Genomic DNA, 25,087 nt, shown 5'->3' on the forward strand with positions numbered 1-25,087 from the left:
ACAAACATGCCTCACTATGTTCATCTAGCTCAGTTAAGAAATGATGATGACATCATAGGTAAGCATAAGGATATAGACAGAGAGAAATGCATGCCCTACTTCTTTGCAATTAAACTCAGTGCAAGCAGCATTAGCTCTGAAAATCCAATGGAAAGAGAATGGCTGTTTTTCTGTTTCCACACCCTCTATAGCAAGCCCCTCCAGAGCAAGTCTTATGGGATTTGAGACAAAGTAGCAGTGGGGTTCAGAAGCAGTCAAGAGCATGCCCTTTACAGTATGCCATTAGGTAAGTGATCACAGAAAGCCTTCGTCCTCCTCTCTATTCTCTATCCCCACAGGTGTAATGGAAAAGAAATGATAAGTGGTTCTCTTCACAGAGAATTGCTTTAAATACTCTTGGGCTATCTCAAACCATTACACATCGCAACAGAGTACAGTGCCTTGTATACATGAAGCAAGAATGCCAAATCCTTTTGACTACAGTGCTACAGACCATATGATAACTGCTTCCATCGTCAAAATAAATAAATAATAAAATCTTGAATGTATACTACTGTCAGAGAGAATTTATCCTTCATGAATGGAATTGGAATTGTCTAGAGGATACTTAAATTGTAACAGTTGAGGGGCAATAATAAAAGTAAAATTAATAATTATATAATAATAATAGTAATAATAATAATAATAATGTGTGAGAAGCTAAGTTACACCATTCTGGCAGTTAAAAGATTAAAAATAAAGCAATAAAATATGCTTAAAAGTCTCATAATGAGTTCTTTATGTTTTTAATAAACGTAAAATGCACTCAGTATTTTACTTGGCATCTTAAGCTTTCTCTTAATGCACCTAGTGTCCCAGTTTGTTTTGCTTTCTTGCTGAAAGTCATTGCTCCTAGGCTGGGCAGTGAAGCAGAAAACGAGTTTCTACCTCACTGGACAGAGTGTTAGCGATGCCAGTCTGTGTGACATTTATTGCCTTATACTTTATGGAAAGTCCCATACAGATTAATTTCCTTTTTTCCCAAATCTGTATAAAGTATTTTGGAAAGAGCTTAGATGTTTTGTTCAGGTGATGTATTTATGTGCATTTATATTTCTTTCTACCTTCCCTCCCTCCTTCCCTCCCTCCATTCCTTGCTACTGATTCAGATGTCTTTATTGCATTGATGAAAACAATACATATGGTTTCTAAGGCTTTTCTGCAGTCATTGGCCACATTAAGTTTCTCTTTTCTTTTTCCTTTTGACTTCTATATTCTATTATTGCCACCAAAACAGTGTGCAATAAAAACTCTGATACTTCATAACAGATATTAGATTGGCATTTTCTTTAGTGTTACAGTAGAAGGCAAAAATCCTTCTGAAACCATAGTGATCAATGACAGTATCTTAAAGAAAAGGATTGAGTACATACCACCTGTTTTTAACTATTATTAAAAAAGCAACAAAGTGATAGGAAGTTGTAATCACATACACAATCCTCAAGACTAATTTTTTAGTGTACATAAAATAACTATCTGTCTTGTATCTGCATATTAGTTATCTCTTAACTGATAAGATTATTTACATTTCCTAGAGCAATCTTTGCACAAGCTCCTGACGTTAGATTGAAGCAAACTTTGCTCATCTGGTGTCTTATACTTTTGTAACCAGACAAAACTGGCTTTCTAGAAGGTTTCTCCACATTAGGCCACCTCTGAGAGGACAATTATCAGTAACTCAACACTTTTTCTAGTTCTCCAAATTTCTCTACTGGTATTCCATAGCAACAAAATTATTCCACATGGAAATCAAAGATCTGTCCTACGCTCACTGATTTAGTGTTTTTCTATTTGCTGCAGTAAAATATTTAGACAAAAGCAAGCCAAAGGTGAAATGGTGTATAATGGCTCACAGTTCAAGGGTATACTCTATGACTGTATAGCCGTCAAAGCAGCAGGTTCTTGAAGCCTCCCTACAAGCATGCATTGAAGGTGTCTTGAAGTGATTTTAGACTGATTGTCAAGCTGATAATTAATATTAACTATCACAGTCACCCACTTTTCTTTTATAATTCTTCCTCCTCAACATAGTCCCTCAAATCTAACTTAGTGAAAATGCTTTCCATTTTACTACCTGGTCTGTAATGTACTGTACACTTATAGATATCAATTATTAGAAATTATATTGTTACTTTCCCACATATATCCATCATGTTGGGTTTAAATACCTTCTATCTACATTCAAGGGCATACCATGTGCTGAGTTGTGTCATGATGGATCATGGTGAGAGGCTTGCTTCTTAGTTTGACAATGAAGAGAAAGTGTAGAACTTAATGAGTGGGGTAAGTGGGGAGTGCTTAGGTCAACTGGGGACATATTACTAGATGCAGCTGTGGGACTTTAGCCTCCCTAGCTTTTTCTCTATCCTTATAATCTTTTCCTTATGTATGTGTTCCTCACCAGATTGCCCAAGATCAATGCTATGCTCTACAAACTCTTCAAACACAATACGAACAAGCCACTTTTTCATACAGTAGATGCGTAGGGACTTTTGTTATGAATAGGAATGCAGAAAAAACTGCATAGGATCCATATTTGTAACAAGAATCTTCATTCTGACTGCTTAAAAGGCAAGAATAATGTCTACACATGAATATAAAATCTTAGTTTATGTGATATAATTATTTTTTTTAAAGAGGTCGATTTAAATTTTCATTTCAATGTTAAAAATGTAAGTCAATGTTGAGTCTATTTAAAATTTATTGTATTTGTAAAAACAAATATATGAAAAGGCTAGTTATTTGTACTAGAATTCTATCATGACTCAAAGGATGGACAAGATAAATGTATGTTTGTTTCAGTTAAAAAGATTTATAATCAAGAATGTTATATGGAATAATATATGCATGCTTTATTACTCATTTAAATAATGTTAAATGATGATGTTGCTAATACAAACTACAAGCTCAATATATTAGTGACATTTACTCTAAATATACGATAAAGAAAATACTGTCTTTGACAATGAAATTACTGCCAATGATAAATGTCCTTAATGGTTAGTCCAATCAGTAAAATTCATTGTATTTTTTAAAGTGATTTAAACTTTTTGGTGTATGTTTCTTTGCTTGCTTGCTTTTGTTTTGTTTTGTTTTGCTTAGACAATGTCACATGTAACACAAGCTAGCTTTCTTTTTAAAAAGGGGCACCTTAGAACTGTAGGATGATGTCCTGACTTTTTTCCCCAAGTACATACATTACCAAACCCAGTGTGATCTAGGCTAACTTGTAAAGTCTTAATGGAAAATTAGAAAAATTATGTTAATCACTAAACTAACTGTTGTTAAAAAGAAAATAAAATATGTAAATTAAAATAGTTAAAATGATGCAAAAGAATTGTCATACAAAACAGAAATTTTATGTTTACACATAAACAAATGAATAGAATATGACACAGTTCTGGAGTGGAGCAATCAAAGGCCTTCAGAAGCACGACGGAGGGGAGAAACCCATTGACATCCCTTACGCATGCCACACACTGTGACAGTACCAGACAGAGGCAAATTCAGAGGCACCAATGTTCTCAGAAAGTTCTCTTTACCCCGGGGCAGTTATGCTAGATTCAAAATCTGAAGGAAGAAAAAACTCCAAGGATCAGTGACATCTCAGCTTGTAATTAAGCCAGACTATCTTGTGTTTTAGAGGTCACTGTTTTGAGAAAGAGTATTCTTCAAAGATACACACAGAAGATAAAATTCTGTGCTTTGAGAACAGAGTACAGGAAATTATCAAAAGATCTAAAACTGCCAAGGGCAAACTGACATAAGTTTTATATAATGATATCAGCTAACTAGGAAGAATGCATTGTTTCAATAATAATAACTAAAGTTTAACATGCAAACTATACCAAAACTTACTGTGTTACTAAGTGTGTTACTTAGTGTGTTACTAAGAGCTTAATGTATAATATGTAATAAAATCTCCAAAGGAACCTTATTAGAGTGAGAATATTTTGAACTGTATGTGTCAGATACTTGTTACTATAGTGATTTGTACAACTTGGCCAAGATTATACCAATAATGAATAAGAGAGATGACCCTCGGTCTGTGTTTGTTTAACACTGTTGTTCAAGTACAATGTGATTTATGTAGAGTTCAAATTTTAAAAGAAGAAAGTAATCTACAACACAAATGTAAACACCAGAATATATAATAAGTAATATTCATGCATTAAGACTATTTTAACATACAATAATATAAAATAACATAAAATAAATGCTATACTTAGAGGTTAAGAGGAAGTCAATCCAAACTATGAAAGGAAAGTACTGAGAAGTAATCATTAATGATGTTTCATTTCAATTTTTTTGTACACTGATCTATATCTAATGAATGAACTGGAGATATAAGAGTCTATTAAGTGAATAAATATTTGGGGTAGAGGAATTATAATTATCAGGCTGACCACCTGTCTGGTAAGTATTTGTCATATCTTTACTTCCTTCCATCTTCTATGGTTATGTAAGTGAATGGCTTTTGTTTCTTAACAATTATGCAACTTAAAAAATAGAAATGTTTCACTATAGACTGTAATTTGACACAACCCATTTTAGAAAGAAAGCTCATACTTTGTTCTCAGAATATAAAATAAGCAATTTATATTTCAGAATGATTGGTATATATATTGCGGTTGACAGGCAACTTGTACAGTAGTCCCAAACATTCAGAAGAAATCCAGGGCCGGGCGGTGGTGGCACATACTTTTAATACCAGCACTTGGGAGGCAGAGGCAGGCATTCAAGGCCAGCCTAGTCTACAAAGTGAGTTCCAGGACAGCCAGGGCTACACAGAGAAACCCTGTCTCAAAAACCCAAAAATAAAAAAAAATAAAAATAATAAAAAAGAAAGAAATCCAGGGTTATAAAGAAAGAATGTTTGGCAGCAAAATCCATGGACAAAGTATGAGCATATGGATATAAAAGTGTTGTGGGACCTACAATACTGTCCACAGAATATTCAAATATTCATGCTTACATAGAAAAGAGGGAGGCAATCAGATAATGTTTACATTGAATCATGGGGCTTCAGAGGTAGCTCAGTGGTTAAGAGCACTGACTGCTCTTCCACAGGTCCTGAGTTCAATTGCCAGAAACAACATGATGGCTCACAATCATCTGTAAGAACATCTGATACCCTCTTCTGGTATGCCTGAAGAGAGTCACAGTGCACTCACATACATAAAAAAATAAATTAATCTTTAGGTTGAATCATGTACACAAGAAAGGTCACTGAAGATTCTATGTGCAGAAATGATATAGCAATATATACTTATCACAGAATATCTTTGGAAAACTGCTATTAACTATTAAGTTCATCCAAAAGTATTGACTGAAACTGAGTTTTCAAGGTACAGTTATAATGAAGTCATCATCATCAACATCATCACCAACACTACCACCACCACAATCACCATCACCACCACCATCACCATCACCACCACCATCACCACAACCACCAATAACAACAACAAAGCATTCAATTCACTACAGAAGTCGAGACTAATGTTCAAATGGCAAAAGATTAGTGCAAACACTTAGACTTTTGTGGTAAGTAGTTTTTTACCTGAAATTTTTACCTGAAAATTTCTAACATTAATCTTTGTCCGTTTCCTAAAATTAGTTATTAGATTATGTACTATCTTCCCTACAATTTAAGAATATTTTACAAATATTTTAGTTTCTTTTACCATGCCATTGGTGGAATTTCAATATAATGGTTTTTTTAAATGTTTTCACTTACATAATTCTTAGAGTGTGTTCTCTGAGAAGACAGACAGTATACTAGGTTCTTATTGTAGAACAGATGTCAAGACCAAAAACTGTATGGAACTTTTAGTTATGTCACAGGAGGAATAAAAGGAAAGCTGAATAAAAAAATAAGGGATGGATTTTCAAGGACTCTATCTTTAAAAAGGCAAGAAATACCATGTAAGATGTTGAAATAATATCATAGAAAATGAGGCCAATCCAACTGTATTAAATTGCAGGCTTAGGGCAATCATTTTTCTCATTTCCTAAAATATTAATTATTTTTAATGGTTCTATTTTTTACAATATTTCTGACATTTCTATTAATTATATTAAAAAGCATTTGTTACACAAACATTTATTATGGCTATGCACATATAGGACCAGAGACAGGTGAGAAAGTTGTTCAGAGGACTGACTCCAGTTGAAGAGTACAAAGCTAGAAATTGGGATGGTGTTTGATAGGTCTGGAATGTCAGGGAGCTTCCTGTTAGTTATTCATATTGCTTAATTATAAGTTCAATAGAACCACAGTAGAAAATACTGAGAAACACTGACAGGAATGATACCACTTACAAATGAAAAGTATTGTGCTTGAAGTACAGAATGGATGGGATGGAAATACAGATAAGATAGGAAACCACGCCATAATCATCAAATGTCCAGGGTTCAAACAATGATATGCCTTTAAAAGATATGTGGTTAGATATAGCACATATATGTGATATTAAGAATTTTGTCAGGTCTGGTCTGGCCACAAAGGAGATGGTGTGACACAGTTCCGGCCCCTGGAGCAGAGCCAGCAGGGCAAAGGTCTTCTTGAGTGCTGATGGTTGTGGTAGGTGTAAGGCTTGTTTGTGTAACAATGTTTATATTTTACTTTACATTCTTTCTTCAGAGAATGTTTTTACCTCCAAAATTATTGGGGAATGTTCTCCCTGCCAAGGTTAAGGTCTCCATGATAATCATAAACAGCATAATTCCAGGAATTAAGAATGTGTCTGGTGTTTCTCAGCAAAATGGTGGCTGTGACCTTCAGGAGAGCCCATAGGGCTATGGGAAAGAACTCTGAAAACATGAGTTTAAGAATATATAAGTCAGTATGAGAACTGTTCCTTATGGGATTTCTCAACTATGCAAAATATAAGTATGCAATATAACTTGTACAAGGGGCTTCACAGACCTGAAAGAACAGAGCCAGCCATGCTAATGAACCAGCGCCGTCATAAAGATATTAAGGAAGGAGATAAAGAGCTTTAAGATCTCAGGGCAAGATCTCACCAGTTAAACTTAACTGGTTGTGTTTGCAGTTATACAAGGAATAGTTTGGACTTTTAATCTAGAATGAACTATAATCCAGAAATGGAGGGTACATTTGTGGTCCAGATCTTGAGGCTGGAAGACACAGACTTTTTTTTTTTAACAACTCAAACTGTATAGAGTTTGATTGAATTTAAGACCTTTGCTCGCTCCAGTCAACCCTGCTCGCTCAGTCCCTGCTTGCCCCGCTCTGGCCCAAAGATTTTATTTATTATTATTTTATTTAAATACACTGTAGCTGTCTTTAGACACATTATGGATGGTTGTGAGCCATCATGTGGTTGCTGGGAATTGAACTCAGGACCTTCCAAAGAGCAGTCAGTGCTCTTACCTGCTGAGCCATCTCTCCAGCCCAGACACAGACTTTTGATACAGATCTTAAGGAACAGTGGCCATGAAATTCTTAGGCCCAGCCATGTTGTTACATGCCTTTAATCCCAGAATTTAGGAGACAGAATCTCAAAGATCTCTGAATTCATGATCTGTCTAGAGAGCAAGTTCCAAGACAGCTTAGCTTAGTGAAGGAGTTGGAAAACATAAAGCTGGTGACAATGTAATAGAAACATGGGGCCATGTTCCAGCTCCAGCAAGCTGCATACCTCGGTGGCTTTTGAGTGATGGGACTAAGGTTATAAAATGTTGATTCATGGGATAATCAAAAGGGAACCTGGGGTAAACTATTGAGTTGATATGCAGTTCCGGAAGAAGTAGCTCTTGCAAAAATAAAAGACTGGGTGGGCTTTGATCTGCAAGAAAGAGCTATCTTGAGCAAAGAGACACAGACTGATCTCAAAGCTATCTCAAGTAGAGCATAGAATGGTCAGCTTGCATCTATTGCTAACTCCAGGTAGCTCATCTGCCATTCCTAAACATCCCTTCCTCAGGACCCTCTGCCAAGCTGATCCTGGTGTTCAGCAGAATTTCAGTTTATGTGTTCCTATGTAACTTTTGCTGACTCATTTCAATTTACAATAACCTTTAGGGTAAATTCTATTATCTTTACTCTGCAAGTGAGAAAAATAAGACAGAAAGGTCAATCAATTTTCTCAAGTTCCCAGTGCTTATATATAACAAAATTTGAATCAAAAAATGAAAAGTTATAAATATAATCCATTCCTAAAGGCTTGGTTTTAAGTAGAACACACAAATGGTAGGTAGTTAGCTATTCACTTGCAACAATTGTCCTCAAAATGTCATGGCTTAAGGAAACTGTATTTGATTTCAATTCATTCAGTGTAGTTTTCTTTCTTTGCTTTATTTTTCTGAAGTTGGGAGATGAAGCAACAGCAGGGCAAATGTTCTTGAAGTGAAACTTGGCATAGGAGTTCAGAGTCAGCTGTGTTGATATGGGTGACATTTTAATAGACTAGAACATGGGCAATCCCGAACAACAAACCTAAGCTAGTGCATGAGTAAGCAGGAAGTCACTGAGAAAGGGTGCTTCCAGATGACAGGTACATGCGACTTCTGAGTTAGAAAAAGTTCATGTGATTTAAGGGCAGAGAACATTTGTAGGAATGAAAGGACAGCAGAGATGGAAAGTAGTGGTCACTGGTTTTGAACTTGAAGATAGCAAAGGAACAGAGTCTCTGGTGTTAGATTAGCCTCACAGAAGCAACACTCATCACTGATAGTGCAAGACTTGAATGGGAAATGACAATTTCTAGAGGGAAGCATGTACCTGTCCTGGAGTGTGGTTGATAAATCCAGAATCACTCCATTGGAGAAAAGTAATGTATTCTTTTCCAACAGGTATCAATTACAAATAACTTTTTCTACCTGAAAAAAACCTCTTTCTTCTATATATTTATATTTTAAGGTGAACTTTGGAGTATTTTCTTATAAATAAACAATATACTCACTATATTTTTATATTATCAAACCTCTTGGTGTATGCCTAAAGTTTACCTTGCCGATTATTTCATCTCATGTTATTCTGACAACCAGACCATCTATTTTGACAAATAGAAGCTTCTACCTTTGCAGACTCCAGGCTGCCATTTATTTTTGAATGTTATCCTTGGTGGCAAAGCTTGGCTTAAAACAAGTAATTCCCTGTAGATCAAGTGATAAGCTCTTCTGGTCATTGTGCCAACCTCCTTCTTTGTTAGGTGAGACTGAGCCTGGTCTGAGCTGCTTCTTAAAAAGGAGAGTCATGCCTTGGGTTCTTAATTAAATATCCAGGGTCACTGCTGAAGACACTGCACTCATGACCCAATCCTCAGATGATTTAAACTGGATCTGACCTGCAAACCTCTTTCTAGCAGTCTAGCTTGCAGTTCTAGAAATTATAATAAAGTTGGCAAGAAACGAAAGCAATTAAAGAGCCCTACTCAGATGCAACACCTATGAACAAAATCTATCAGCATGGCAATAATGATGTAATAATGGTAACACTCACACATTGGCAGAAATGAAGAGCTGTCAAACTGGATTTTAGACCTACTCAACAGGAGGAAACGCCTGTGTGGTACTGGAAACTTAGCTTCCTGAGGCTATGGAAACATTAGAAAAAAAAATCTAGTACCATGACTTTGTAGATTGATGTGATTCCTGACTACATCCTAAAACTCATCCTTACCCACAGGTAAATGTGGTTACCACCTCCAATCAAACAAACTTCTCTTATATCAAATGGAGGTCATCACAGAAAACCCACAACTGGACACATATCAGAGATCAATGGGTTAGAACAGCCTATCCTCAATAGATATATCTAAATGAAAACTCCTGCAAATCCTGTGGATTTGGGAACATCAGGGACAAAGGGGAGGAAAGATTGTAAGATCAAGAATATCAAGGAATCAGCTTTGAAACAGTCTCAGGTTAGTTTTAGGTCAGTTCTAGTGAAACAGTCTCTGAGGAACTGTTGCAAAAACATGTTAATGGGAAAGGGAAGGCATTTTGCAATAGTCCAAACACCAGACCTACAGGTAACTAGTGATTGCTGAGAAAATGAATATAAGCATCTCCAAGAGATGGGCTCCCTTATTGGAAGTCCAATGTAGAGTGGTCATCCTTGAAGACATACCACACAAACATCAAAAATGGACACAATGGCACCTGCATTTTCAGATTGGCACCTTACTCTCCACTCAAAAGCTCCAACTGTCTCCAGGGAAGCCTTCTCCCACCAGTGACAACATCCACGCCCCAATCCCACTATCTGCTAGGGCACTAGCAAGCCCAGCAACCATAAGCTCCTCTTCATCCTATCAGAGTCCATCTTCTGATCCACACTTTCCTTCCAGGACACCAAGCACAACAAGCTCCATCTTCAATTCATTCTTACACCTGCAATCAAGGGCCTGCACCTCACACCCTAGCTCACAGTTCTATCTGCATTTTGGGAGGCCTGCTGCTGTCCAGGATGACCAGTCGCAGTGGCTAACTACTCCTGGTGTCTATCAGGTCAGCCAACACCAGAGGCAACTAGATAGCTAAAGACAGCACAGGAATATAATCAAAAGAAGCCAGTGCAATATGACACCATCAGAACTATTTCTCCATTGGGTTCCTGCCTGGTTACAGAAGCGGCCTCTTCAGGTTCCATATCCTCAATTCTGAGTCACAGCTAAGGACACCCCCAATGATTCTTGGTGCCTCCTTTATTCCAGCTTTCTGTCTCCTCTTGGAGATGGCCCCTACCTCCTCATCCTTAGTTGCAGATTTCCATTTACACTCATGGCCATCTGGCCATCCTTGCTGATCTCCTCCCCCACTCCCTTCCCTATCCCCTCTCCCACCCAGTTCCCTCTCTCCATCTGTCTCTTACCACTATTTTATTTCCCCTTCTAAGTGAGATTAGCCCCAAAATACATGATCCCCTTTCTCTAGTCCACAGATTCAAAGAAGCTAAACAAGAAAGAAGGCATAAGCAAGGATGCTTGAATCAGGTGTGGGGAGACAGGAGAGAGAGCCGCAGCACCAGGATAATGAATGGAAATATGCGATTGTACAGGGTGGGTTTATGGGGAGAATCTCTGGAAAGTCACAGAGACCTGGGATAGGGGAAGCGCTCAAGAGTCAATGGCAGTGGCTTTAGTGGAGATGCAGAAGAGTGGGTATGTGGGACCCGAAGAGGCCACTTCCTGTAGCCGGGCAGGACGCACAGTGGGGGATAAGGACACCAACCCACTCACAAAACCTTTGGTCCAAACTTTGTCCTGTCTAAAAGAAATGCAGAGAGAAGGAAGGAGCATAGACTGAAGGAATGTCCAATCAATGACTGACCCAACTAGAGACCCATCTCATAGGCAAGAACCAGTCCCAGGCTCTACTAATGATTCTCTCTTATGTTTGCAGACAGGACCCTAGCATAACTGTCCTCTGAGATACTCCTTACCCATCAGACTGAAACAGATGCAGAGTCCCACAGCCAAACATTGGATGTAGGTCACAGAGTCTTATGGAAAAATTTGGGGAAGGACTGAAAGCCCTGAAAGACATAGGAACTACACAGGAATAGCAAGAGAGTCAACTAAATTGGACCCCTTGGAACTCTCAAAGATTGAGCCACCAACCAAAGAGCATATATCTCTTCTAGAGTGAGCTGGACAAGGTCCCCGGAACATACATACAGCTCAGTCTACCTGTTGGTCTCTCAACAACTAGAACAGAGGCTGTACCTAAAGCAGTTGTGTGAGTGTGGAATCCATTCCCCAATAGGGCTGCTTTGTCTGGCCTCAGTGGGAGAGGATGCATCTTATTTTGCAGAGTCCCCATGCCCATGTGTATGTGTGTGTGTGTGTGTGTGTGTGTGTGTGTGTGTGTGTGTGTGTGAAACCCACCCTCTTAGAGGAGAACCAGAGGGGAGAAGATGGGAGGGACTCTGTGAAGGGTAGAGTGGGACGAAGGCAGTATTCAGAATGTAAATACATACTAAAAAGACTCAACAAGTTGTATATATATTATATATACACATATATGCATGTATGAGAGTGAGGCATGGGAATGTTTCTGTTTAGAGGGAAGCTGGCGGTTGGAGAGAAGAAAGAAGTTAAAGTGATATGCTTCTTTTTCAATTCAAAACATTTAAGAAATAGAAATCAATTCTTATGTACTCCTATAGCAAAGGACTATTCTTTAAAACAGGTGAAAAATGTGTCAGAATATTCATAGTCCATGAAACAAAGGTCACAGAGAATGATTTTTGTACTTACAGTCAGGATTTGAGTTCAGTCATTGAACTAATAATCATTTAACACAGGCTATTTATCTGGTATGATCAAGTACTTGCCAAACAATGTCACCCACACCACCACCACCACCACCACCACTACCACCACCACTGCTACCACCACCACCACCACCACCACCATCATCATCATCATCATCATCATCATCATCATCGTCCTCGTATTCATCATCATCATCATCATCATCATCGTCCTCGTATTAAATCCAAACCTTGAAAGAAACGTAATAGTTTCTCCAAAATATATAATGCCAAAGAGACGCATTACAAGAGCTATAATTGCAAGCTGGTTGATCCTGAGGTTATTTTTAACCAATGTTATAGCTATGATTTGCATTAAGAAGTAGTTTGGAAATAGCATCAGAATAGTTTGGGGAAAGTGGATCATCTAAACCTTCCTGATGCTTGTGTTCATTTTAACAAAGTAAAGGTTTTCTATCAGAATTATTGTTTTAAAACCAGATATGATACTTAGTGAGTGCGGTCTAAGGAGATGGATCATCAGGTAAAACACAAGACTGAACACACGTGTTTCACTCCTGCAACCCACACATCATTATTCTTACTGTATGTCAAGATTTTAGTTGAAACCTTGGTGTGTTTCTCTGTTACAATCATCCTGGATTTCTTTTATTTTCAAAGTTAGAATTTTCAGAGAAATGTTTTAAGTGGTAATGGGTATGGCTGCTCTGAGGGAGAAGAGGGATACAAGGAACAGCTTGCTCTGGGGGACAAGGCAAGTCGCAGGCCATCTCCCATTTCTTAGCTAGGTTCCAGCTTTGGCGCTGCTGTCCTTGGGAGCAAGGCTGAGTTCACAGCTTCTGGACCTTTGGTAAAAGCCAAGGTTATCTCCAGATTTAAAGGTATTCCCGATATGCGAGTAAACACTCCTATATGACCAGAACACCCTGGTGTATTTTAAATGTATGACATTATGTCATAACGCTTCCACGAGTGTTCAAGCACAAACACGGAATGCTTTTCACAAGAAGTGCATGTCAGAAGCGTATGTTTTCAGGACTTTGTCAAAATGAGCTGAATGCTAAATGGTCTTTGATTTCGGTATGTTCTTTTTAAATGAGTGAACTCATCCTTAGAAACTTGAGAATTAGCTCTGTTTCAGACCTGGAAACTTCAGTAGCATTCACTTTATGTGGGGCCAGCTTATTCTACTTAGAGAAATAAAACCACTGGCTGAGATTATTTTGTAGTTTTGTCCTGGTACCCATTTAAAATATCTAAACACATTCACCTTAATTCCCAAGTGATTGATAATTTTACCAGCTACCTATTACATTAGTTGACTTTACCCATTAATATGAAAATATGGCTTTTATAAACTATTATCATTACATGATCATATTAAAAACTGGTCAAAAGTCTCAAATAATTTGTCCAAATGAAAACAAGAATACAAATGCCAAGAAACACTTGAACTAATGTTCAATCAACATCATTAGTTACTGGGGAAATTAAATCAAAACCATGATTTCAGAGGAGTTTACACTCAGCAGGATGACTATGGCTTTTTATTTTGATTTGTTTTTGTTTTTCATTTAAGGAGAAAAAGTACCAGAGAACAGGTAGATATATGGTGATGATTGTACATTGCTGATAGGAATGCGAAAGTTTTAAGAGCTATGGAAGAGTCTGACTAATTCTCAAAAAGTTAAATGTAGAATTAGTATAATATTTGTCACTTATGCTCCTAAGTATATAACCAAAGAATAAAGCCAGGACTTTAATGAATGCATACATGTTCATATGCATACCAGCATGTTTCTTAATCACCAATATGCCATCAATATATAGAGAAACAAACACACTGAAGAGTGTATGGTATAATGGATTTCAAGAGTACAAAGGAACACACTATGGATAACTGGTAAATGTGCATGGATGTAGGAAATAGTATTCAAAGTGAAAGTAGCTAGGCACACAAAGTCACTTCTGCTATGATCTCATTTATGTGTATACGCTGAGAAACTGAAACATCATAGACATAAAACACTGCTGGCTGACAGAAGGGAGACAGGAATAGAATGTCACCTCTGAATAGGTACAGGATTTATTTTGATATGATGAAATGTTTTAGAACTATATAGAGGAGCTAGTGACTGTGCAGTATTATAAATATACTAAAACAACCCAATTCTTTACTTTTAAATAGTTAATTTGATATTAACTGCACATTATGAAAAGCTGTTGTTGAGTTAAAGGGGAAAACAGTATTTGAAGATAAATATCAATACAAAAAAGCATGAATACTAAAATGCATGTAATTAAACTTTGGAAAGCTATGTATTTAAGGCATATACTATCTTCTATATGGAGTCCATTAGAAAACATATAAAGAAAAACAAATTATTGTCACAATAATCAATAAGTCTGTTACTTAGTGGGGTGACACTGCTCTGAAAGGGTCGCTAACACATGCGGGCCAGGCCATGTTCCCATCTTGGCCTTTGGGTACTGGTCTGGCTCTTCCCTTTACAGTAGTTTATGACTTTATGCATGCGTCCTTTCCATCACTGCATATTGTTTTATAGTTTAGTGGATAATGATGCAAAGGTTCATTTTAATGTATGATTTCTATTAGAATACCTTAGGATTGTCACATTCACCTAACAAGGATTTCTATTCTTCTATTTATTTAACTAGCTAGAATTTTATGAAACGATCCTTAATAAAGACTACATGCCTCACTTTGGCATTATTCTAGTCTGTAACTACATTTTTAAGATATGATGTACTATGTCCGCAGTCAAAGTCACTGATCTTCACATTTCTGTATCAGAAAACTAAAATCAAAGTGCCATCTGTAATATGTATATTATCTACCTAGGCTCTGGACTTGGTTCCCAGCACTGACATTTTTTAAAAGGCACCCCATCTATATATAGATTTTTGTGTATAAAACAATCATCCGTCAGCACTTAACATGTGCATAATTATTTGTTTTGAGTATAAAACCCTATATCTAGGGTGAGTCAACTCTCTTAACTATTCAAGGTACTTCCACAGCTAAGGATAGAAATGTTTCTCCTGTGAGCGATTATCCTCGATATGTTTTAGGAAAGTTTATCTAGCTTTAGCCATAGTATTTCATGGCATATTTTACACAACCCATGGAAAATGAGTGCCAAACCAGCAATTCTTCTTCTTTTTCTTAAAAATAAGTTTTACAAATATAGCCACCTGCAGGCTCTACTTCAGTTCTATTTGGGGCTTACATTGTCTCGTTTGCATGTAATTGAACAAAGCCAGTCAAAATTTACTTTTGTTGCATAGTCCAGCATTTTTCACTGGAGAATATATCACAGTGTGAATGGGAATTTGCTGGAATAAAAGGGCTTTGTTCTAGGAGCTTGAAACAAAGACGCACTCTCTTCCATTTTATCCACATGACTACAGGATCTTCCCAGAGAGCGGAGTCTAACCTAGTTCATTTTTGCTCCTTTGATACATGTGTTCTGGATGTGGTTGTTTTCAGCATATGGAGTTTTACAGCTTTGGAAACCACATAAAGCACCATGAGGTAACATTTACACACACAAAAATAAGAGTTTCTCTCTGTAAACTCCTATGACGATTTGGAATAGAATAATATATCAAGGAACAGGAAAGAAATGATTCATTTCCTTTCAATACTACAATTATCCTGAGATCCCAGCATCCTGAGGGGCTGAGGTGGAAAGATTACCAGGAGTGTGTGTGATCAGTGTGTGTTAGATAGTGAAGTCCAGACCAGTCAGGTAAACTGACTATCTGCTGGAAATGGGAGCCAAATTAAACCCTTGCCTCTTTAATTTGCAGACAGTTGTTCTAACCAATTTAACACTGGCAGGCAGCTGTATACCTAGAAATACTGAATATGATTTGCTGGTATATAATGTTATTTTCTATGAGGTAAAAACGATATTATATGCTACCTGACTCTATTCATTTATTAGAAAATGTGCTAAATCATCTGTGTGGGAAATCTCAAGAGAATATAAAACTAATAAAATTTTAAAATGATAATTTGTATGAGGATATAAACGCCAATATAAATATTCAAAAGCATCTCCTACTGGTTTTCCAGAGAGCATTCTTCTATAATCAGGGGTGCTAGCTGCAGCACAGTGTACCAGTTATCTAGAGAGTATGAGAACAAATCATTTCTCCACAGAGAGCAGCTGCAGCGAATCCAATGTTTCCCCAAGCTATGTACTCACTGTCAGTTTCATCTGAATACAATTAACTCTGTTTTGTAGACAATAAACTGTAATTCTTCCCTGATATTCTTTCTGAATATGAAGTATTAGATCTGTGTGGTTGCTCTCTAACGTCTCCCAAGCATCACATCATTAGCAATATGAGGACCTATGTAGTCAATGAATATCAAAAGCTATGATGACTGCGATGAAAATTTTAAAAGTGACCCTGAATTTCACAGGAGTAAGACAGACATTCTGTGTTCAAACTCTTATAATAGCTAACCTCAAAGCCATAGGGATCTCTAATATTTGGTGTTTCTATCTTGCACTGATTACTCCTTATGCTCAACATAACCTTGAAACACATTAAAATAAATGTGAAATAGGTTCTTTGTTTGCTTGTGTGTTTGTTAATTGACTTTTTGGTATGGGAATATGTATGGACATATGCATACCACAGTAGACATGTGGAGGCCAAATGGCAATGAGTGGAAACTTGCCTTTTTCTTCTAGTGTGTGTGTGTGTGTGTGTGTGTGTGTGTGTGTGTGTACAGGAGCGCATGCACGTGCATAAGCGCCCTTATTCCATGAGCCATCTCACTAGCCTCAAGAGGTGGTTTTTAATCTATATATGTTTGCAATCGATGACATAACTCTTCTTCATAAATTTGAAATATGCCTCTAAAATAATGTCTATAAAACTTAAATCCTGCTGTAAAGTCCTGGTTGATAGGACATATATCATATGTTCTTTGATCATTTTGTTCTTTATGAGACAACACAATTGGCAATTGGTTAGGGATTTCATTCAGTCAGTGTCAAGAAGCATTCTATTGATTTCTCTAAGATAAAGTTGACATATCATATTTTAAGTTCTTAAACTTGCTCGCAATTCCCAATTGTATACAGAAGTATAGAAATGAGCAGGTCAATGGTTTTTTCAATAGATAATACATGAAGTATAACTCTATTGTGTATTTCTCTGAGTATTTACAGACAAGTGATCCCTTCCATAAATGAAAAATTCGTTTAATTTTTCTCAATAATAGCTAATGCTGTATACCATTAAGTCCTAATAATCAGGAATAATTTTAGAAATATAAATAGATACACATGTGTTCAGTATATGAGTGAGTTTTGGAGAAAGTTTATTCGGGAGAATGTGTGTGTGTGTGTGTGTGTGTGTGTGTGTGTGTATGTGTCTGTGTCTGTTTGTTTGTATATGTGTGTGTGTGTGTGGGGGTGTGTGTAGACATGGTTACAGCCTCAGAAATGTTTAGACAGAAAATATTATGAGTTGTTAATAAAATCATATTATGAAATACTGAGGAAGCTAATGGATGTAAAATGCTGTACATTAGTAAATTACGCGAATCACATTCAGATCTCAGTTGAGAGAGTCCTTCATGTTTGTTAAACTAGTACTGTGGATATTAACCTAGAAAACTGGAATACCCAAAACATAATCCACACATCAAATGAGGTACAAGAAGAAAGGAGGAGTGGCCCCTTGTTCTGGAAAGACTCAGTGAAGCAGTATTCCGCAAAACCAGAACGGGGAAGTGGGAAGGGGTGGGTGGGAGGACAGGAGGAGAGAAGGGGGCTTATGGGACTTTTGGGGAGTGGGGGGCTAGAAAAGGGGAAATCATTTGAAATGTAAATAAAAATATATCGCATAAAAAAGTAAAAAAATAAAAAATTAAAAAAATTAAAAAAATAAAAATATTTAAAACTTAAAAAAAAATCCATTGTTAAATTTTTGAAGAGGTCTTTCACTGATTAATAGGAATATGAGTCTGTTCTTAGAAGCATGCTAATTTTTATATTTTGAAATATGGATTTCTGGAGTAGATTAACAAATGAACTTTCCTTCAGTATTATGAGATTTACTTTAAATTAACTCTTAAACATTCATTATAATGAATTGCATCATTCCTAAGCAAACAAAATGACATTTATATGTGTTCATTTGCCTTAGTTGATTTTATCATAAGACTTGATAGTTTGCTAATAATTAATGACTATTATTTTACTGCTATATATTAAAAAGCACTAATATATTGCTGCCTATTTTAATTTTAACATACTTACATTTCACAACATAAGATTTAATCCCTGCAAATATATGAACAACATAAGGAACGATAAAAGATCAGACCTAGAAAAGATGATGATTCATGTATCGACACTCGCAACTTTAGAACGTGAGTAAATTTTTTGTATATAATATCACTGTAAAATATAATTTCATCAAAATCACTTTCAATAGACTGATTTTTATCTTGCATTTTCTTAAGAGTCACTGAAAAATAACTCGTATTAAAGACTCCTTTTCAAGTCCCACTTAGTCATTACTTCTTAATCTTTATTGGGTGAATGCAAAAACAACATTTTAATAAAAACAATTTTTTTTATTTTTGGCTATGGAAATTAGTCTTAGAATCGATACTCAAGGGTTACAAATTTTTAAAAGTACATATAAATAATGATCAATGAAGCAAAACATATTTTTGTAACATTCAGATCATGAATTATGAATTCCACTTGCTTTTCTAAAGCACCTGGCATAATTTCTACAAAATAATCATTTTAACAAAGATTTTGCTGGGTGGTGGTGGTGCACGCCTTTAATCCCAGCACTTGGGAGGCAGGGACAGGCAGATTTCTGAGTTCGAGTCCAGCCTGGTCTACCAAGTGAGTTCCAGGACAACCAGGGCTACACAGAGAAACCCTGTCTAGGAAAAAACAAAACAAAAAACAAACAAACAAACAAAAAACAAACAAAAAACCCCAAAGATGTTTCTGTTAAGACTGGTATTAGGACCAAACAGTTTAATGCTTTGTGGATCTATGGCCATAGAGAGAGGTTCAACAATAGTTTTTTTTTTTTCTTTTTCTTTTGGAGCAAAAAGCATGCATTACTGTGGAAAGTTTAGGGTTTTTGATTGTTTGATTGTTTTTGTTTTTTTTCTGAAACAACTTGTCTTTTTAATGAAAAAAAATCATGAAAGATTTGCTATTTTTTAAGAGATACTAATCTGTGAATGAACTCACATCTTTCTAGCCAGAGGGAAATTCTTAGAATTTACATTGCTTCCTTGTAGTGTCTAAAGTCACCTTTGCTCTTGGCATGCTGAATTAACATTCCTTCCTGCAGTTACCTGAGTTAGTGATGCAAATCAGTCTCATTATTGAATAGAAAGGACAAGGGGAACATAAATGGTTTGTTTTCTTTGAATTACAAAAACCTCCTGGACCTGATGCTATAGATACTCTACAAATAATCTTAAAAAGCTCCTAGATTGAAATAAACTCTGAACAAGTTAAACATCTAGGAGGTAGAAAAATGAAACAAGATAAAAAAGAATGGAATAATATAACACTGAATTATACAAGTTTCACAAGTGGGTGAATACCATTTATTTATTTATTTCAGGTGTAACTTTCCCGCTTTGTTTTAGTGTTAGTTAAAAATCTGTGAAGTCCTCCAATCTGGGAAGAATGGAAATAGTTTGATAAAAAAGAAATCCAGGAAACATTTTTAGTCAGCCATTTTGCTGCAAATCCAGTTAACAAAATCATTACCCAGAAATAAAATCTGAGTTTATATTCTACTAAAGATATAATTTTACATGTATTATGTGTATTTTACTAGCTAATAAGGGTATTATTTTATATTATTATGTATATTCTACAGATGATAATATTTTGTACATATCATTTATAAATTAGTGGTAGAAGTAAGACTTAAGTATACATAAACAAATTAGTAGAACTGCTTGAGTAGTACTAGAAGGTGTGGCTTTGTTGGAATGGGTGTGGCTGTCTTGGAGGAAGTATGTCACTGGGTTGTGGCATTTCACTTGACAGGTCAGGGCCAGTGTCTCTTTCTCACTTCTTGATTAACTTGGCTCAGGATATAAAACTCTCTGCTACTACTACAGTTCCATGCATATCTGCTTTGTACTATAACAGTCATGGAGTAACTCTCTAAAACTGAAAGCATTCCTCTAATTAAATACTTTCTTTTGTAAAGGTGGCCTTTGCAATGATGTCTCTTTATACCAATAGAAGAGAAACTAAGACAGGGAGGGACTATGGACAACACAAACTATATTAAGGACCATTTTTGAGGGGTCATATTATAACCTGCATATATTAGAAGCTTCTTAAAATAAAAACATAAAATCTAAATGGAGGCACCAGATGAAGGGAGAGACCAGACTGCAATTGGACAACCTTTGCCACTAACCTAAACTTCCAGTATATGAAAAGGCTTTCATTTAATTGGATTGTTGGCCAGTGGAGCTCTCACTGAAACCCCTAAACTACTTAGGCTATTGGCAAGGGTATTGTGTGCTCACCACAAAGTGATGGGAATGTCTTTTTTTATGAAGACAATATGTATATATCTCATTGATAACAAAGAAGTCAACCTGGTTCCAACTAGAGCCTGACAAAGGTTTATACTACTGAAGGTGTTTTGCATACTTCAAGAGGAGAAAGGTAACCACCAGCCCAGCTACAAACCTCCTTGAGGTGTACAATGATGGCCTGCCTGTATTATACATGGCATGATGCACAAATATTGTGGAAGAAGCTATCTGATTGAATTAAAGGTCTGGTACACTCCATGAGATGGAATCTATGTCTGACATTGCTCAGATGGCCAAGAACCTAAGACCAGATAGGCCATGGACCTAGAGGCAAACCAAATACTACTGTTTTACTAAATAATATAGTAATAATGTGACTTTTACATTTTCCTAAATCTCTAGGTCAGTGCCTCATTCAGCCTTCAGAGAATCTTCCTCCTGTAAAAGAAAGGGACAAATACAGAGGCACGAAACTAGACAATAGTATGAGACTTTGGAAAATGAAATATATCTATCAAATGTCTCTTCTCAGGGAACAGGGAACTCTGTGAAAGATAGGCTGAAATATTGTAAGATCCAGAGGGGATGGAAGACACCAAGCAAATGGTGTCTTTCAGACACAACAGCATTAATACACATATGAACTTGCAGATTGTGACAACAGATACAGAGACCGCAAAAATCTAAACCAGATGGGTTCACAATGCTGAGAGTGGAAGTGAACATGAGCTCTAATCCCTAAAACCAAGAAACTATCTCCAGTTGACAACTGTTTACAAAAGAGCAATTATTAGTGTTCTCCTATGGAGCATCATATTGACCATAGTTTAGGGTCAACGCAAACACATTAAAGAGGAGTAGAATGAGGGAAATAATCAAACTAATGGCTGAAACCAAACAATTAGGAACAAAGAAATCAATATAAGAATCGAGGAAACCAAAAGCTAGTTCCTTGAGAAAAACTAACAAAATAGATAAACCGTTAGCCAACCTAAACAAACAAACAAACAAAAAAACAGAGACAGTATCCAAAGTCAAAGTATCACTCTTCACAGATGTTATGATAGTTCACATAAGTGAACCCCAAAATTTACCAGAGAATGTTTACACCTTAAGCAAAGTGGCTGGATACAAAATTAACGCAACAAAATTAGTAACCCTCCTTTATACACATGATAAACAGCCTGAGAACAAAATTAGAGAAACAACACCATTTACAATACCTAAAGTTAATACAAAATATCTTGGTGTAACTGTAACCAAGAAAGTGAAAGATCTGTATGAGAAGAACACCAAGTCTCTAAGAAAGAAATTGAAAAAGATATCAGAAGATGGAAAGATTTTCCATGTTCATGGAACACTGGCATTAACATAGTAAAAATGGCCCTGTTGTCAAAAGCAATTTAGATATTTAGTGCAATTCCCATAAAAATTGGAATGCAATTCTTCACAGACCTTGAAAGAACAATTCTCAACTTCTATGGCAAAAGAAACAAACAAACAAAAATCCAGTCCAACTAAAAACAATGATGTACAATAAAAGAACTTCTTTAGGTATATCCACTCCTGATTTCCAGCTGTACTACAGAGCAATATTTATAAAAACTGCATGGTATTGGTGAAAAACAAACAGATTAATCAAAGGAATCAAATTGACGACTCAGTGATAGACATACACACCAACAGACCTTTGATTTTTGACAAAGAAGCCAAAACCATACAGTGGCAAAAAGAAAGTATCTTCAAGAAATGGTGCTGGTCTAACTGGATGTCTACATGTAAAAGAATACAAATAGTCCATATTTGCAAATAGTCACCCTGCACAAAACTGAAGTCCAAGTGTATCAAAGACAACAATATAAAACTTGATGTACTAAATCTAACAGAGAAGAAAGTGGGAAATAGCATTGAACACAGTGTTATAGGAGGCAACTTCCTGAACACCAACAGCTCAGGCACTAAGAGTAAAAATTAATAATAAATGAATCCTCATGAAACTGAAAAGCTTTTGGAGAGAAAAGGTCAACACCAATGGCACAGATACAGAATGATAAAATATGTTCACCAACCCTAAACCTGATAGAGGGCTGATAGACAAAATATGCAAAGAACTCAAGAAATTATACACCAACAAACCAAATAACCTAATTAAAATTAGGGTACAGAGATAAACAGAGAATTCTTAGCATGTGGATCTCTAATGACTGAGAATCATTAAAGAAACATTCAATGTCTTTAGTCAGTAGGGAAATGCAAATCAAAATGACTCTGAGATTCCATTTACACCTGTTAGAATGGCTAAGACCAAAATCTTCAAGTGCCAGCACACGCTGGCAAGGATGTGGGGTAAGGGGAACACTCCTCCACTGGTAGGAGTGAAAACTTGTACAACCATTCTGGAAATCAATCTTGGGGTTTCTCAAAAACCAAAAACAAGACAACAACAACAAAACAACAACAACAAAGACCAACAACAAAAAACAGGTATAGTTCTACCTCAAGACCCAGCTATACTAGTCCTGAAAGATGCCCCAAAATACTACAAGGTCACTTGCACAACTGTGTCCATAGCAGCTTTAGTCATGATAGTCAGAACCTGGAAACGACCTACATGTCCCTCAACAGAAGAATGGATAATGAAAATGTGGTTTATTTACACAATAGAATATTACTCAGGTATTAAAAATAAGGACATCATGAAATTTGCTGGCAAATGTATGGAACTAGAGAATATCATCCTGAATGAGATAACCCAGTCCCAAAGGACATACATGGTATGTGCTTACTGGTAAGTGGATATTAGCTATAAAGTACAGGATACCCATGATACAGCCCACAGACCCAAATAAGCTAAGTAACAAGTGATGCTCAAGGGAGGATGCTCAAATCTCACTTAGGAGGGGACATAAAATAGTCACCAGAGGTGGGTGGAGAAGGGATCTGGGTGGGAGAAGTGATGGGGAGAGGAATGGGTTATTAGGTGTAGGGATGCACCAGGTGGGCATGGACCCATGAAATAATGAAAATGTGGTTTATTTACACAATAGAATATTATTTTATTGGGCTTACTTTTGGTTCAGGCGGGCATGGACCCATGGTGGGCCTCCCTTTCCTTGAGAAAATTGTGTGTCGGGGTGTATGGGTGAGACTGGGAGGAAAGGGAAGGCTTCAACCAGGCTACACAGTGAGTAAACAAATTAGTTCAGGAAAAGGAAGTAGGAAATATAGACGAAAACAAGAAAAAATCTACCACAAATCTGAAATATTTAGATGTGAAATTTTAATTAATATGATTATAAACATGATAGCTATATAACTACAGACTATATTATATTAATTATATTATATTAGACTATGGCCACTGTTTAACACAGAGATCAGTGGAAATAACAGGTTGAATTTTGAAGCTTCAGATAAAAAACTACTGCACTAGGGAGAACTTTAATTTAAAAAGATTCCTTTTTCGGTGAATCATGGTATGAACTCACTAATAAGTGGATATTAACCTAGAAAACTGGAATACCCAAAACATAATCCACACATCAAATGAGGTACAAGAAGAAAGGAGGAGTGGCCGGCCCCTGGTTCTGGAAAGACCCAGTGAAGCAGTATAGGGCAAAACCAGAACGGGGAAGTGGGAAGGGGTGGGTGGGAGGACAGGGGAAGAGAAGGGGCTTACGGGACTTTCGGGGAGTGGGGGGCTAGAAAAGGGGAAATCATTTGAAATGTAAATAAATTATATCGAATAAAAAAAAAGATTCCTTTTTCAAAACTGAACTCATACTTAAACCATATGAATTAATTTTACTAATTACAGTATGCCTGCTGTGAGGATTAATTAACATTCACATTCACATTTATAGAATCTTTACATTCCTCAGATATCTATTTCTTCCCCTGAACCAAAAGTAAGCCCAATAAAATAACCTCTGCTATAAAAAACAAAATTTATTTATATTTCTACAAACCCTAGCAGGGAGGTTCATTTGAGGTTAGTTTAAGAAAATTGCCACGAATGAAATAAGCATTGGTGAACTGGACCTAATGCCTAATGTATTGTATGTCCATCTGCCTCCATCTTAGTCAATGAATTATGTTAAGTTTTATAGTAAATACGGGCTAAAAGAAGAGACTGTCCACATGCATTTGACCAACACTCCAATAATGAGATTTGGTACCCCTTATCAAAATGCATGATCATCCTTCAT

General features: G+C 36.4%; 1 protein-coding gene across 1 annotated transcript in view; it reads right to left on the minus strand.

The window, feature by feature from the left end:
• The window catches only part of Pclo (piccolo presynaptic cytomatrix protein), a 335,880-nt gene that overhangs the window by 155,614 nt on the left and 155,179 nt on the right, over window positions 1-25,087 (minus strand). The gene's annotated exons all lie outside the window — the stretch shown is intronic.

The sequence above is a fragment of the Apodemus sylvaticus genome, chromosome 2, assembly GCF_947179515.1.
Source record: "Apodemus sylvaticus chromosome 2, mApoSyl1.1, whole genome shotgun sequence".
NCBI classification, from domain to species: domain Eukaryota; kingdom Metazoa; phylum Chordata; class Mammalia; order Rodentia; family Muridae; genus Apodemus; species Apodemus sylvaticus.